We start from the raw sequence: 4,754 nt of genomic DNA on the forward strand, positions 1-4,754 counted from the left end.
TAATCTTAAGAACACGACAACTCATTTAGCTGGTCAGTCTTTAGCTCTATATCACGTGCCAAAGAGTGGAGAGCCTGATTGTGGCCACTTCTAACAGGTGTACAGGGTATTGCAACATCATTGTTTTAGACTAATACCACTCCTGGCCTCATTTGATCATTTCAGATATCTCTCGGATCTTAGATTTTTTGTTCCTTTTCCCTTATCCACTTTTATTTATTTATTTTTTGCTTTTTTTTTTAATTGAATGGCATTGAATGTGGTTGTTGAAGTGAGTCGTGTCTGAAACAAGGTGGGGCATGAAGTAAATAGGAATGACTTAAGGAAACCATATGATCATTTCATATGTGACCTGAATGGGGCCTTGGCTTGGGCCAGTTACTTTTTATTATGAGTATTAGCACATTCAGATAGTATGTTTGAATGGCCCAAGGACTGGAAAGAAGAGTGTAGCGAATTCCCATCTAGATTTAGTAATGCACAGCTCGATTTAACAATTACCAACATTTTGTTTTATCTTTGTGTGTGTATGTGTGTGTGTGTGTGTGTTATTATAGAGCAACTCCCGGACAGTGTACACCTATAAAACTTAACATTTTCTCATGTCTTCATAATACTGTTGTCCATCAGGAAAATTAACCGTAAGTTTTTAGTATCATGCCATGAGTATTCCCAAAATATCTTTTTACAATTGATTTTTTCCATCAGAATCCAAAGAATGTCCGCGTGTTGTGTTTGGTTGTGTGACTCGAAGTCCCTCCTGGTTGTGGACAGTACGTCCTCCTTGGTTGCCCTCTTGCCATTGGCTTGTTGAAGGGCCAGGTCGGTTCTGGGTTGGTCCAGGTGCTCACGTGTGGTTCCCTGGGCCACTTCTAGAGGGAAGGAGGGAGGAGGCAGCTACGCCCAGGCCCACTCTTTCTTGGCAGCTCCCATCATGCCCACTGTTGGCATTTCATGCTGGAGGTCTGCCTGGAACCAGGCCGGTCCACTCTCCAGGCCCAGGCCAGCAGGGAGTCCAGACCTTTCCCTGCTCTTCCCTGAAAGCAGGCTCTTGCCTGTGTAACTATCAGGGCACCTCAGAACAGGTAAGGAGTTCAAACAAAAATAGCAAGTGAAATTAGAACATCTTATAAATATTGGGGGAGAGGAGAGGCAGAGGGAGATGAGAGAACTGGTTTCCACTTGGGGCCAAGGTCTGATTGTTCTGCATTGCTCAAGGTCATCTTAAATGTTCTTCTCAACTCAAGCAGTGCTTCTCTCTCCTGCCCTTCGATGTAGACACGGGTGGCTCTGGTACTCAGAGTCCTTCGTACACGGTGTGTGCGCCCACCACCTGTTCGGGCTGGGTACTCAGGGCTCCTGAAGCGCATGCTCATGTCACAGACTGTGATGTCACAGTCTGCACAGATGCAGTGCAGTGCCATCACCGTCCCATCGAACACGGGGATCGACGACCAGAATGTTTATTGGTCAGAATCTCTTTCAGTTTTAAAATGAATTTCACCTTTACCTTTCAACATGGTCTTTTTAAAAAAAGATGTGTGATGCATTTATTAGTGGTTTATTTAAAAGTTCCATGTAGAATGTATTTATTTATTTGTTTGTTTATTATTGATTTCAGAGAGGAAGGGAGAGGGAGAGAGAGATAGAAACATCAATGATGAGAGAGAATAATGGTTCAGTGCCTCCTGCACACCCCCCACAGGGGATCGAGCCCACAACCCAGGCATGTGCCCTGACTGGAAATCGAACTGTGACCTCCTGGTTCATAGGTCAATGCTCAACCACTGAGCCATGCTGGCTGGGCCCATGTGGTTGTTTTTTAATTTATCATTTTAAAGTGGCATTAAATACAGTCACAATATTATGCAGCCATCCCCAGTGTCTAATTCTAAACTTTTTCATCACCTGAAAAGGAAACACTGTCCTTCCTCATCACGTAACCACTCTCATTTCCTTCCCTAGTTCATGACAACCACGGATATGCTTTCTGTGTCTGGATTCGCCTGGTTCACACAATACGTGGCATTGGCGTCTGGCTTCTTTCACTTAGCACATGTTTGCTAGGTCCATCCATGTTGCGGCACATGCGTATCAGCACTGCATTCCTTTGGGGGCTGAAGCATGCTCCAGTTTTGCAGTGTATGCACATGCGACGTTTTCTCTACCCATCCATCCGTTGCTGGACATTGGGGTTGCTTCTGCCCTTGGGCTGTTGTGAACTTTCATGTGTAAACATTTGCTTGAACACCGATTTGTAATTCTTCGGGGACACATCCGGGAGCGGAATTACTGGGCCACGTGGTGACTCTGTTGAACTTTTTGAGGAACAGCCCATGTGTGTTCCACAGCAGCTGCCCCGTGTCCGTCCCGCCAGCCCTGTGTGGCGTTCCCGTTCCTCCACTTCGTCACCAGCACTCAGGATTTTGTTGTGTTTTTGTTCTCACCGTCCGAGTGGCTGTGACATGGCATCACATTGTTCTGGTTTGCATTTCCCGGAGGAGGGGTGGTGTTGAGTCGTTCTTCATGTGCTTATTGGCCATTTCTTCGGTCTCCTTGGGTCCTTGGCTCGTTTCATGAGGATTTGTGGTGGAGAATTGCTCAGTTCAGTCGCTACTTTGGTAGCTTCATGCTTTGGGCCTGGTTTCTGGGACAGCGGTCGCCAACCTTTCGGATCTCACAGACTCCTTTGACCAACTTGGAGGGCAGAGCCCTCCCAGACCGCTGTTCTGGGAGACAGTTTAGCTGTGTAGCTGTGTGTGTTTGTGAGTGTGTGTGTGTGTGTGTGTGTGTGTGTGTGTGATGGCTAACCTGAAACGCTGCAGTCATGGTGACGATACAGAACGAACAGAACGGGTTTACGAAAAGTCTCTCGCTTTCGGTTCTTCTTTATTTACTGAATTGTAAACACAGCAGAATTTCCCCCTTTAACAGCTTTTGGGGAACTCTCAAATGTCCTGACATACTCTCAGTTCAGGCTTGTGGAGAGCGGCTACAGTGTTTGGACAGGTTCAAGCTTCAGACTAATGAGAAGGCACAGTCCTCTCATGGCCACGTGCAAGCCCCAACTTGGAGGGCAGAGCCCTCCCAGCAGTTATAGCCAACAGCTATGGTTGTGAGCTTGAACCTATGGTCCAAACACGTGGTCTCACGTGGCTGAGTGATGTGGGCTTGATAGAGTTCAGGTGCATGTAGTTGAGTAGGATCGAAACTCACGAGAATGTTGTAAACATCTTGACCACGCCCTTACTTTGCCTCGTGGAATCTGGCTATAAAATAAAGACACGGCTTGTAGTCGGTGGTGCTGTCTCTCTATCAGAGAGGGCAGCGTCCCACCCAGACCCAGCTTTCTTGTTTTGTCTGTCTTTTCTCAGTCCTTCACTGCCCCCTCTCAGGGTCACCAAACCTGACTGAGCTGGGCGGCACATAAGGCGCCCTATGTGGGGCTGAGTATGCCATGGCTGTGCCGGCTTGCCACACAGACTTTGTAGTCGGTTCTGTGCAGAGGTACCGAGCCCTTTTGGGTCGGCGGACCCTTTCTATTTTCACTGTGAGACCAAAGTGGCGGAAGATCCCTACCGACACTTTGCTTCCTTCCCTGTGTGTCCTGTGGAGATCCCAGAGCTGGGAATGATCAGAACTAGCCTAAGAACTTAAAAATGCATTTTCCTGCCCGGCTGGCGTGGCTCCATAGTTGAGCGTCAACCTATGAACCAGGAGGTCACGGTTCGATTCCCGGTCAGGGCACGTGCCCAGGTTGCGGGCTCCATCCCCAGTAGGGGGCGTGCAGGAGGCAGCCAATCAATGATTATCTCTAGTCATTGATGTTTCTGTCTCATTCTCCCTCTCTCTTCCTCTCTGAAATCAATAAAAATATATTTTAAAAAAGTACATTTTCCTGGGCTTCAGTGTCCATAGAATCCAAGTCAGCAAGTTCTCCTGTAAAACTGGAAACCTCGTACATTCGAGCACCGGAGGCGAGGTATGCTGTGATGCGACTGAAGATGGGAATTTAGACACTTATTGCCAAGTTTCTTGGCTAAATAATTTAATTCCGCTCCTCAGCTCCTTCAACTGTGAATTAGAACTAATAACATATATGTAGCTCATTAGGTTGTTGCAAAAAGCAGAAGTGAGACCATGTGAGCATGTGTCGTCACATGTAAGGTGCCAGGGGACCTTGGCGACCCCTGGTGCTGCCGGTTGAACCAGGTTACATGTGTGGTTTTACAATGAGTGTGACTTTGTTTCCAAAGCACTAGTTTCTAGTCGTGTTTGCCGGGGTTGATGTAAGTGATTTTGAGTTGCCTCTCAGGCTGTAAGAGAGATGGAAAGGGTCCAATATAAGAATCTTAGGGAGGGACTTTGCTCCAAGAAAGGAGTGTCAGCTGTGGTCATCGAGCATCTGGAAGCTCCGGCCGGTCCATGCAGGGTGTAGACGCAGGCTGAGCAGCAGGCGGGATCCTCTGTGTCTGCTGCTGCTCCGGCCCATCGAGACACTTGGTCCCGTGACAGTGCCTTCATCCACCCGACTTCCCTTTCGCAGCACCAGTGGGGTCACTTTGGAGAGTTGCCTACTTTTTTTTCCCCCAAAACATATTTTATTGATTTTTTACAGAGAGGAAGGGAGAGGGATAGAGAGTTAGAAACATCGATGAGAGAGAAACATATTCAGCTGCCTCCTGCACACTCCCCACTGGGGATGTGCCCGCAACCAAGGTACATGCCCTTGACCGGTATCGAACCTGGGACCC

General features: G+C 47.7%; 1 protein-coding gene across 1 annotated transcript in view; it reads left to right on the top strand.

Moving 5' to 3' along the window:
• IRF2 (interferon regulatory factor 2) overlaps positions 1-4,754 on the top strand; it is a gene marked incomplete at its 3' end in the record, with an annotated part of 72,911 nt that overhangs the window by 37,289 nt on the left and 30,868 nt on the right. The window lies entirely within an intron of this gene.

This window comes from Myotis brandtii, unplaced genomic scaffold (genome assembly GCF_000412655.1).
Source record: "Myotis brandtii unplaced genomic scaffold, ASM41265v1 scaffold802, whole genome shotgun sequence".
NCBI classification, from domain to species: Eukaryota; Metazoa; Chordata; class Mammalia; order Chiroptera; family Vespertilionidae; genus Myotis; species Myotis brandtii.